This window comes from Pristiophorus japonicus, chromosome 1, assembly GCF_044704955.1.
Source record: "Pristiophorus japonicus isolate sPriJap1 chromosome 1, sPriJap1.hap1, whole genome shotgun sequence".
NCBI lineage: Eukaryota > Metazoa > Chordata > Chondrichthyes > Pristiophoridae > Pristiophorus > Pristiophorus japonicus.
This window is the reverse complement of record NC_091977.1, coordinates 508,475,820-508,488,728: the sequence shown is the minus strand read 5'-3', so window position 1 is coordinate 508,488,728 and position 12,909 is coordinate 508,475,820.

Here is a 12,909-nt window from a genome sequence, read left to right as displayed (position 1 = left end):
ATGTTGGAATCAATAATTAAGGATGAAATAGCAGCGCATTTGGAAAGCAGTGACAGGATTGGTCCAAGTCAACATGGATTTATGAAAGGGAAATCATGCTTGACGAATCTTCTGGAATTTTTTGAGGATGTAACTAGCGGAGTGGACAAGGGAGAACCAGTAGATGTGGTGTATTTGGACTTTCAAAAGGCTTTTGACAAGGTCCCGCACAATGGGTGTGAAAAATCAAAGCGCATGGTATTGGGGGTAATGTACTGACGTGGATAGAGAACTGGTTGGCAGATAGGAAGCAGAGAGTCGGAAAAAAACGAGTCCTTTTCAGAATGGCAGTCAGTGACTAGTGGAGTGCCGCTGGGCTCAGTGCTGGGACCCCAGCTATTTACAATATACATTAATGATTTAGATGAAGGAATTGAGTGTAATATCTTCAAGTTTGCAGATGACACTAAAATGGATGGTGGTGTGAGCTGTGAGCAGGACACCAAGAGGCTGCAGGGTGACTTGGACAGGTTAGGTGAGTGGGCAAATGCATCGTGGATAAATGTGAGGTTATCCACTTTGGGTGCAAAAACACAAAGGCAGAATATTATCTGAATGGCAGCAGATTAGGAAAAGGGGAGGTGCATCGATACCTGGGTGTCATGGTATATCAGTCATTGAAAGTTGGCATGCAGGTACTGCAGGCGGTGAAGAAGTCAAATGGTATGTTGGCCTTCATAGCTAGGGGATTTGAGTATAGGAGCAGGGAGGTCTTACTGCAGTTATACAGGGCGTTACTGAGGCCTCACCTGGAATATTGTGTTCAGTTTTGGTCTCCTAATCTGAGGAAGGACTTTCTTGCTATTGAGGGAGTGCAGCGAATGTTCACCAGACTGATTCCAGGGATGGCTGGACTGTCATATGAGGAGAGACTGGATCAACTGGGCCTTTATTCACTGGAGTTTAGAAGGATGAGAGGGGATCTCATAGATACTTATAAGCTTCTGACGGGACTGGATAGGTTAGATGCGCGAAAAGTGTTGGGGATGTCCAGAACCAGGGGACATAGTCTTAGGATAAGGGATAGACCATTTAGGACTGAAATGAGGAGAAACGTCTTCACTCAGAGAGTTGTTAATCTGTGGAATTCCCTGCCGCAGAGTTGTTGATGCCAGTTCATTGGATATATTCAAGAGGGAGTTAGATATGGCCCTTACGGCTAAAGGGATCAAGGGCTATGGAGAGAAAGCAGGAAATGGGTACTGAGGGAATGATCAGCCATGATCTTATTGAATGGCAGTGCAGGCTCGAAGGGCAGAATGGCCTACTCCTGCACCTATTTTCTATGTTTCTATGTTTCTATGGACAATTTTGAGCAATGTGTTTTCCCAGGCACCGATAGCAGGACTTCAATGGTCTGTTACCATTGCCAGTTTCTGAGAGCTTGGGGCCTAACTGCCTTTTACTTTTAACCTGCAAGCAATTCACCTTGGTTGTCTGATGACTGGAAATAGTATGAAATTCTTGGGAATATTGGTCGGCCATGTTCATTGACATAGCTGTCTGACAAGCTCAATCAAATGTCAAGTTCGGAGTGGTCAATAAGATTCTTCTGATTGCATCCCACAAACAAAGCGGTCACGCAATGCCCGGTCCTGAAAGTTTCCGAAATTACAGTGATTAGTTAGCTTTTTTAATGCTACAATGTACTCACTGATATTTGCTTTGATTAACTGATCTGGTATTATGAAATGATAACTTTCAGCAATTTCCAGAGTTTCATGACTGTAGTACTGTTCATCTGCTTAACAGTTGTGTCCTTTGGCTTGACAGCCACAAGCAAATTTTTCAGGATTTCCTCCACCTCGAGCCCTGCTTCAGTTAAGAAAATTGCCCGTTGTCTTTCCAACACCACCCGGCTTTGAATTTCATCATTGGCGACCTCGATAAAATTATTTGCGGTGAAAAACATCTCTAGCCGCTCCACATACGCTCCAAAACTTTCATGGTCACATTGAAACTCCCCCAAATGCCCTATTATTCCCATAGGCATGGCTATCTAGACTCTCGTCATTTTTATATCTTCAGTACAACTCACAAACATACACAGCCTTAATATGGCAGAACACTCCGGAACTCTAGTCATGTGACCTGTTCCCTCTTTATTTGTACACAGCACTGGCTGCAGTGCCACAGTAGTCCACAGGTGGAGCTATATAATTACAATGTCCAATTGCCTTTTCGAAGTCCCGATGAACTCTGATTCCACCACCCTTTCAAGTATTATGTTCTCGATCTTAAAAAGGCTCTCCGTGAAGACATTTCTCCTTCATTTCCCCTCTAGTGCTATTTCCAATTATTTTAAATATATGACCTCTGGTTACTGACCCACTTGCCAGAGGAAATAGTTTATCTGTTTATCTGTGCTTGCTCTATCAAAACCCCTCATAATTTAGAATACCTCTATTATATCGCTCCGTAACCTTATTTGCTTGAACCAGAGATTTGACAAGGTTCAGCATGATTTTCTTGCCATGCCCTGTCATCTTCAAAGATTTGTGAATTTTCACACACAGATTCCTCTGCTCCAGTACCTCTTTCAAAATAGTATCACTTAGATTTCACTGCCTCTCTGTGTTGTTTCTCCCAAAGTGCTTCATTTAACACTTACCCGAATTAAATTGCATTTGACTGCCCATTTTACCAGGTGGATATGTCCTCCTGATGTTTGCTACTATCATGCTTACTATTTTTCATCAGAATACAGTTTCGTTGAATGAAACCCCAGATCCTCGTTGCTCAACACTTCCCCACCTTACCATCCCTATGTCACGGAACATCACAGAGTCCTCTTGGTCACAATGCTGAAATGAAAGCCACCACAAAACAAACATTCCAAACCACGTTTATAAATCAATCAATCCAATACATAACACATTATAACATAATTCTAAAAGGACAAAGAGTGTTAAAATAACAAGCCTGAAGGCTCTGAGTCTCAATGCGAGGAGCATTCGTAATAAGGTGGATGAATTGACTGTGTAGATAGCTGTGAACGGATATGATGTAATTGAGATTATGGAGACATGGCTCCAAGGTAATCAAGGCTGGGAATTCAACATCCAGGGGTATTCAATATTCAGGAAGGATAGACAGGAAGGAAAATGAGGTGGGGTAGCATTACTGGTTAAAGAGGAGAATAATGCAATAGTAAGGAAGGACATTAGTGTGGATCATGTGGAATCTATATGGATAGAGCTGCAAAACACCAAAAGGCAGAAAACATTAGTGGGAGTTGCGTACAGGCCACCAAACAGTAGTAGGGAGGTTGGGGATGGCATTAAACAGGAAATTAGAGATGCATGCAATAAAGGTACAGCAGTTATCATGGGTGACTTTAATCTGCATATTGATTGGGCTAACCAAACTGGTAGCAATACTATGAAGGAAGATTTCCTGGAGAGTATAAGGGATGGTTTTCTAGACCAATATGTCGAGGAACCAACTAGAGAGCAGGCCATCCTAGACTGGGTCTTGTGTAACGAGAGAGGATTAATTAGCAATCTGGTCGTGCAGGGCCCCTTGGGGAAGAGTGACCATAATATGGTAGAATTCTTCATTAAGATTGAGGGTGACACAGTTAATTCAGAGACTAGCGTCCTAAACTTAAAGAACGGAAACTTCGACGGTATGAGACGTGAATTGGCTAGGATAGACTGGAGATTGATACTTAAAGGGTTGACGGTGGATAGGCAATGGCAAACATTTAAATATCACAAGGATGAACTACAACAATTGTACATCCATGTGTGGCGTAAGAATAAAAAAGGGAAGGTGGCTCAACCGTGGCTAACAAAGGAAATTAGAGAAAGTGTTAAATCCAAGGAAGAGGCATACAGATTGGCCAGAAAAAGCAGCAAACCTGAGGACTGGGATAAATTTAGAATTCAGTAGAGGAGGACTAAGGGTTTAATTAGGAGGGGGAAAATAGAGTATGAGAGTAAGCTTGCAGGGAACATAAAAACTGACTGCAAAAGCTTTTATAGATATCTGAAGAGAAAAAGATTAGTGAAGGCTAATGTCGGTCCCTTGCAGTCAGCATCAGGGGAATTCATAATGGGGAACAAGGAAATGGCAGACCAATTGAACAAATACTTTGGTTCTGTCTTCACTCAGGAAGACACGAATAACCTCCCGAAAATCCTAGGGGACCGAGGCTCTCGTGAGAAGGGGAAACTGAGGGAAATCCTTATTAGTCAGGAAATGGTGTTAGGGAAATTGAAGGGACTGAAGGCCGATAAATCCCTGGGCTTTGATAGTCTGCATCCTAGAGCACATAAGGAAGTGGCCCTAGAAATAGTGGATGCATTGGGGGTCATTTTCCAACATTCTATAGACTCTGGTTCAGCTTCTATGGACTGGAGGGTAGCTAATGTAACATCACTTTTTAAAAAGGGAGGGAGAGAGAAAGCGGATAATTATAGACCGGTTAGCCTGACATCAGTCATGGGGAAAATGTTGGAATCAATTATTGAAGATGTAATAGCAGCACATTTGGAAAGCAGTGACAGGATTGGTCCAAGTCAGCATGGATTTATGAAAGGGAAATCATGCTTGACAAGTCTTTTAGAATTTTTTGAAGATGTAACTAGTAGAGTGGATAAGGGAGAACCAGTGGATGTGGTGTATTTGGACTTTCAAAAGGCTTTTGACAAGGTTCCACACAAGAGATTAATGTGCAAAATTAAGGCACATGGGATTGGGAGTAATGTATTGACGTGGATAGAGAACTGGTTGGCAGACAGGAAGCAAAGAGTGCGAAGAATGGCAGGCAGTGACTAGTGGGGTGCCGCAGGGTTCAGTGCTGGGACCCCAGCTATTTACAATATACATTAATGATTTAGACAAAGGAATTGAATGTAATATCTCCAAGTTTGCAGATGATACTAAGCTGGGTGGCAGTGCAAGCTGCGAAGTGGATGCTAGGAGGCTGCAGGGAGACTTCGACATGTTAGGTGAATGGGCAAATGCATGGCAGCTGCAGTATAATGTGGATAAGTGTGAGGTTATCCACTTTTGTGGCAAAAACAGGAAGACATATTACTATTTGAATGGTGCCAGATTAGTAAAAGGGGAAGTGCAACGAGACCTGGGTGTCATGGTACATCAGTCATTGAAGGTAGGCATGCAGGTACAGCAGGCAGTAAAGAAGGCAAATGGCATGCTGGCCTTCATAGCGAGGGGATTTGAATATAGGAGCAGGGAGGTCTTACTGCAGTTGTACAGGGCCTTGGTGAGACCACACCTTGAGTATTGTGTGCAGTTTTGGTCTCCTAATCTGAGGAAGGACATTCTTGCTATTGAGGGAGTGCAGCGAAGGTTCACCACTCTGATTCCGGGATGGCAGGACTGACATATGAAGAAAAACTGGTTCGACTAGGCTTATATTCACTAAAATTTAGAAGAATGAGAGGGGATCTCATGGAAACATAAAATATTCTGACAGGATTGGACAGGTTAGATGCAGGAAGAATGTTCCCAATGTTGGGGAAGTCCAGAACCAGGTGTCACTGTCTAAGGATAAGGGGTAATCTATTTAGGACTGAGATGAGGAGAAACTTCTTCATTCAGAGAATTGTGAACCTGTGGAATTCTCTACCAGAGAAAGTTGTTGAGACCAGTTTGTTATTTATATTCAAAAGGGAGTTAGATATGGCCCTTACGTCCAAAGGGATCAAGGGGTATGGAGAGAAAGCAGGAATGGGGTACAGAAGTTGCATGATCAGCCATGATCATATTGAATGGTGGTGCAGACTCGAACGGCCAAATGGCCTACTCCTGCACCTACTTTCTATGTTTCTATGTTTCTATAACAAAGTCAATGATCACCCTTTTGCAAAAGCAAAATACTGCGGATGCTGGAATCTGAAATATAAGATTCAGCTCTGACGAAGGGTCATCAACCTGAAATGTTAACTCTGTTTCTCTCACCACAGATGCTACCTGACCCGCTAAAGTGGCCAGCATTTTCTGTAATCACCCTTGTGCATTCCCTTCGTGCCTGTCTTCAGCGTCCCTTTGCCTCTTCCAGTGCTCCTATGAAGTGCTACCCTAGTGGCTGCAGCATGGGTGGTGAAAGGCTGCTGGCTTTCAGTGGGTGAGACTGCGGATGGCCTTGCAGGATGACCTCGAGCAGCTCTTTGCTGAGGTCCTGCGAACTCCAGGACCTCAGCAAAGGGCAGCCACAGCCTGGGCTGGCTGGCTGACAGGCAACAGCAAGGGCACTGGCAAATTGACAGTGGCGGGAGGACGAATGCTATCACCCTGAGAGAGGACAGTAAGTTTCTGCTCCATGGAGCATCGCCTCAGCAATCGTAGTAATCTGTTAGAGGACAGATTGCTGGACAGCTGTGACACCCTGCAAGCCCTTTTCAACACTGGTAAATGCAGTTACAATGGCAGTCTGAGCTTGTGTGTTAGCAAGCTGAGACTGCAGAGAGCAGTCTGAGATTGTTTACTTTCCACTGTAGCACTCGTTTATTGGTGCTGCAACGGAAGGTGCGACATCACCCATCAGACCCTGCATCATGGTTCGGTCTATAAGTGCACGAATGGAGTTGCCCATCACTTCCATCTTGGAAATCATGGGCTCCAAGCTCTGAGCAAAGTCTTGTGCAAAGTTGGTGCCAGATTCCTCCTTGCTCCTTGACAGTGACAACAGGCTCTCTGGCAAGCCTGCCAATGCACCAAGTATTTCTGTGTACATAAGCATCAACCTTCTCCTGTAGGCTGCCCCATCAAAGTCTTCATCTGAGTCATCGGCAGCAGAACTCGTGTGTGACCTCGCCCTCTGGGGAGCTGAAACTTGCATTACCCTTTCCCATGACCCGGGCTGCAGGCCACTTGCGTCCGGTGACTCACCATGTACAAATCCCACCTCTATACTGCCGTCTAAAGTAGGTGCAGTGCCAATGTCTGAGCTTCGGCCAGCTAGTATGAGATCTAGTGATGCTGTCTCTCCTTCTCGATCATTCTCCTTTTGCTCTTCCTGCACTGGCTGGCCAGGTTGGAGTTCTGGGGTATCTGATATGAGAAAGACATGTTAGAAACATAGAAATACGAAAATAGGTGCAGGAGTAGGCCATTCGGCCCTTCGAGCCTGCAGCACCATTCAATAAGATCATGGCTGATCATTCCCTCAGTACCCCTTTCCTGCTTTCTCTCCATACCCCTTGATCCCCTTCACCGTAAGGGCCATATCTAACTCCCTCTTGAATATATCCAATGAACTGGCATCAACAACTCTCTGCGGCAGGGAATTTCACAGGTTCACAACTATCTGAGTGAAGAAGTTTCTCCTCATCTCAGTCCTAAATGGACTGCCCCTTATCCTACGACTGTGTCCCCTGGTTCTGGACTTCCCCAAAATCGGGAACATTCTAGCCGCATCTAACCTGTCCTGTCCCGTCAGAATCTTATATGTTTCTATGAGATCCCCTCGCATCCTTCTAAACGCCAATGTATAAAGGCCCAGTTGATCCAGTCTTTCCTCATATGTCAGTCCTGCCATCCCGGGAATCAGTCTGGTGAACCTTCGCTGCACTCTCTCAATAGCAAGAACGTCCTTCCTCAGATTAGGAGACCAAAATTGAATACAATATTCCAGGTGAGGCCTCACCAAAGCCATGTACAACTGCAGTAAGACCTCCCTGCTCCTACATTCAAATCCCCTAGCTATAAAGGCCAACATACCATTTGCCTTCTTCACCGCCTGCTGTACCTGCATGCCAACTTTCAATGACTGATGAACTAGGACATCCAGGTCTCGTTGCATCTCCCCTTTTCCTAATCTGCCGCCATTCAGATAATATTCTGTCTTTGCGCTTTTGCCCCCAAAGTGGATAACCTCACATTTATCCACATTATATTGCGTCTGCCATGCATTTGCCCACTCACCTAACCTGTCAAAGTCACCCTGCAGCCTCTTAGCGTCGCCCTCACAGCTCACACCGCCACCCAGTTTAGTGTCATCTGCAAACTTGGAGATATTACACTCAATTCCTTCATCCAAATCATTGATGTACATTGTAAATAGCTGGGGTCCCAGCACTGAGTACTGCTGCACTCCACTAGCCACTGCCTACCATTTTGAAAAGGACCCGTTTATCCCGACTCTCTGCTTCCTGTCTGCCAACCAGTTCTCTATCCACGTCAGTATATTACCCCCAATACCATGTGCTTTAATTTTGCACACCAGTCTCTTGTGTGGGACCTTGTCAAAAGCCTTTTGAAAGTCCAAATACACCACATCCACTGGTTCTCCCTTGTCCACTCTACTAGTTACATCCTCAAAAAACTCTAGAAGATTTGTCACGCATGATTTCCCCTTCATAAATCCATGCTGACTTGGACCGATCCTGTCACTGCTTTCCAAGTGCGCTGCTATTTCATCCTTAATAATTGATTCCAACATTTTCCCCACGACTGATGTCAGGCTAACGGGTCTATAATTACCCACTTTCTCTCACCCTCCCTTTTTAAAAAGTGATGTTACATTAGCTACCCTCCAGTCCATAGGAACTGATCCAGAGTCGATAGTCTGTTGGAAAATGATCACCAATGCATCCACTATTTCTAGGGCCACTTACTTAAGAACTCTGGGATGCAGACTATCAGGCCCTGAGGATTTATTGGCCTTCAATCCCATCAATTTCCATAACACAATTGCCCACCTAATAAGGATATCCTTCAGTTCCTCCTCAGCAGACACTCGGTCCCCTAGTAATTCCAGAAGGTTATTTGTGTCTTCCTTCATGAAGACAAAACCAAAGTATTTGTTCAATTGGTCTGCCATTTTTTTGTTCCCCATTATAAATTCACCTGAATCTGACTGCAAGCAACCTACGTTTGTCTTCACTAATCTTTTTCTCTTCACATATCTATAGAAGCTTTTGCAGTCAGTTTTTATGTTCCCGGCAAGCTTCTTCTCGTACTCTATTTTCCTCCTCTTAATTAAACCCTTAGTCCTCCTCTGCTGAATTCTATATTTCTCCCAGTCCTCATGTTTGTTGCCTTTTCTGGCCAATTTATATGCCTCTTCCTTGGATTTAACACTATCCTTAATTTCCCTTGTTAGCCACAGTTGAGCCACCTTCCCCATTTTATTTTTACTCTAGACAGGGATGTAGAATTGCTGAAGTTCATCCATGTGATCTTTAAATTTTGCCATTGCCTCTCCACCGTCAACCCTTTAAGTATAATTTGCCAGTCTATTCTAGCCAATTCATGCCTCAAACCATCAAAGTTACCTTTTCTTAAGTTCAGGATCCTAGTTTCTGAATTAACCATGTCACTCTCCATCTTAATAAAGAAATCTAACATGTTATGGTCACTCTTCCCCAAGGGGCCTCGCACAACAAGATTGCCAATCAGTCCTCTCTCATTACACATCACCCAGTCCAGGATGGCCAGCTCCCTAGTTGGTTCCTCGACATATTGGTCTAGAAAACCATCCCTAATACACGCCAGGAAATCCTCCTCCACCGCATTGCTACCAGTTTGGTTAGCCCAATCAATATGTAGATTAACGTCATCCATGATAACTGCTGTACCTTTATTGCATGCATCCCTTATTTCTTGTTTGATGCCATCCCCAACCTCACTACTATTGCTTGGTGGTCTGTACACAACTCCCACTAGCGTTTTCTGCCCTTTGATATTCCGTAGCTCCACCATACCGATTCCACATCATCCAAGCTAATGTCCTTTCTTACTATTGCATTAATTTCCTCTTTAACCAGCAATGCCACCCCGCCTCCTTTTCCTTTCTGTCTATCCTTCCTAAATGTTGAATACCCCTGGATGTTGAGTTCCCAGCCTTGGTCACCCTGGAGCCATGTCTCCGTGATGCCAATTACATCATACCCGTTAACTGATATCTGCTCAGTTAATTCGTCCACCTTATTCTGAATACTCCTCGCATTGAGGCACAGTGCCTTCAGGCTTGTCTTTCTAACAAACTTTGCCCTTTTAGAATTTTGGTACAATGTGGGCCTTTTTGCTTTTTGCCTTAGGTTTCTCTGCCCTCCACTTTTACTTTTCTTCTTTCTATCTTTTGCTTCTGCCCCCATTCTACTTCCCTCTGTCTCCTTGCATAGGTTCCCATCCCCCTGCCATATTATTTTAACTCATCCCCAACAGCACTAGCAAACATTCCCCCTAGGACATTGGTTCTGGTCCTGCCAGGTGCAGACCGTCCGCTTTGTACTGGTCCCACCTCCCCCAGAACCGGTTCCAATGTCCCAGGAATTTGAATCCCTCCCCCTTGCACCACTCCTCAAGCCACGTATTCATCTGAGCTATCCTGCAATACATACTCTGACTAGCACGTGGCACTGGTAGCAATCCTGAGATTACTACTTTTGAGGTCCTACTTTTTAATTTAGCTGCTAGCTCCCTAAATTCGTCTTGTAGGACCTCATCCCGTTTTTTACCTATATCTTTGGTACCTATATGCACCACGACATCTGGCTGTTAACCCTCCCTTTTCAGAATGTCCTGCACCCGCTCCGAGACATTCTTGACCCTTGCACCAGAGAGGCAACATATCATCCTGGACTCTCGGTTGTGGCTGCAGAAATGTCTATATATTCCCCTTACAACTAAATCCCCTATCACTATCACTCTCCCACTCTTTTTCCTGCCCTCCTGTGCAGCAGAGCCACCCATGGTGCTATGAACTTGCTGCTGCTGCCCTTCCCTGATGAGTCATCTCCCTCAACAGTACTCAAAGCGGTTTTTTTCTTTTTTGCAGGGGGATGACCACAGGGGACCCCTGCACTACCTTCCTTGCACTGCTCTTCCTGTTGGTCATCCATTCCCCATCTGGCTGTGTACCCTGTACCTGCGGTAAGACCAACTCGCTAAATGTGCTGTTCATGTCATTCTCAGCATTGTGGATGCTCCAGAGTTCATCCACCCGCAGCTCCAGTGCCGCAATGCGGTCCATCAGGAGCTGCAGGCAGATGCACTTCCCGCACACATAGTCGTCTGGGACACCGGAAGCGTCCCTGACTTCCCACATAGTACAGGAGGAGCATAACACGTGTCTGAGCTGTCCTGGCATGACTTAACCCTTAGATACACTTAAATTGGCAACAATGCTAAAGATTACTTATTGATATAGAAAAGAAAAAGAAAAACTACTTACCAATCACCAACCAATCACTTACCCCCTTGGCTATGGCGGCACCTTTCGATTTCTTTCTACTTCATTTTTGCCTACCCACTGCAGCTGCACCAGCTGGCTTCACCAACGTCCCGCTCCACTTCCTCGACACTGTCGCTGCTCCCTCCGACTGCTGGGCCTCTTGTAGGCCTCACCAATGTCCCGCTCCGCCTCCTCGACACTGCCGCTGCTCCCTCTGACTGCTGGGCCTCTTGCAGGTCTCACCAATGTCCTGCTCTGCCTCCTCGACACTGCCGCTGCTCCCTCCGACTGCTGGGCCTCTTGTAGGTCTCACCAATGTCCTGCTCTGCCTCCTCGACACTGCCGCTGCTCCCTCCGACTGCTGGGCCTCTTGTAGGCCTCACCAATGTCCCGCCCTGCCTCCTCGACGCTGCCGCTGATTCCTCTGACTGCTGGGCCTCTTGTAGGCCTCACCAATGTCCCGCTCCACCTTCTCGACGCTGCCACTGCTCCCTCCGATTGGTGAGTCGAGGGGGTGAAAGCAAGATGTGCAAGCTTACACCGTTACCAGCTTGTAAGTGAGAAGAGATTGTGGGATGAGGGGGAATTGGGATGTGAAAAGTATGATTAGATTTGAGCATACGGTCAAATTCAATGGTTTCAGCCTTGCTGCTCGCCATGGCTTCAGCGACCAATGATGTCAAGCACCGTCTCCTCCAACTGGGTAAGGAGATGCAGGCTTACCCATGCCTCACTGGTTAGCTGCTGCTACCTGTGGTTATGTGTCACCTTACCGAGCAAGAGAAAGGGAAGTGTGTCAGTGAGTGTGGTGCATCATGTTTGGATAATTTACCTGTCATAGTTGAATAGCTTGCATTATGTGCAAGGTGTGGGATATGGGTTTGAGGCATGCAGCAGTGGTAAGTGTATGAGGGTGAGGTGAAGCTATAACTGTGAGGTATGAGTCATAATTGATAGAGATTGTTTGTAGATGAGTGATGGGAATGTGGTGAATTGAACAGTGTATGAGGCTAGTGGTGCAATTGGTGGGTGACGGCTTTTGAAGATGTATTCACTCACCTTGACCACTCATGTGAGGCCATTGAACTTCTTTCGGCACTGCATCCATACACTGCTGTCATTGACCATGTTGGCTATCTGCTTCCACTGCCTTCGCTGTGTGTGTCTACAGGGTCTTCTGGCCACCTGCGGATAGAGGACCTGTCTCCTCCATTCCACCCCCTGTACTAAGGCCTCTAATGCTGCATCCAAGAACCTTGGAGCCCTTTCTATAGCCTGTTGAGCCATTATTCAGTCACGCTTGGCACCACAACCAGTTCCAGCAGCTGCTGCAGGCAGAATGCACCTCCCCTTTAAGAGGTGCAGGCTGCCTTTAAGAAGAGCAGGCTAACTTTAATTGCAGCTAGCCTTGCACAAACTTGGACCCCTTGCTGAGCGTTCAGCCACTCAGCAGCGATTTTAGCGATGGGCTAAACACTGTAATCATTGCAGTAAGCAAGCAGCACAAAGGTTGCATGCTGCCTACATTCCTTTCAACGTGCGCGGACCGATCGCGATTCCTTTGTCCTTTTTTTATCCAATCCAATTTTTGGCCTATGATATTTGGCTGCCCTCATCTTTAAAGGTGTGTTGGGATTTTCAGTGTTGGATGGAAAATTTAAGTGTTTTTTAACTTTCAACCCAGATTCATCTGCGTTTTCATTAGTGCATTACATGCTATT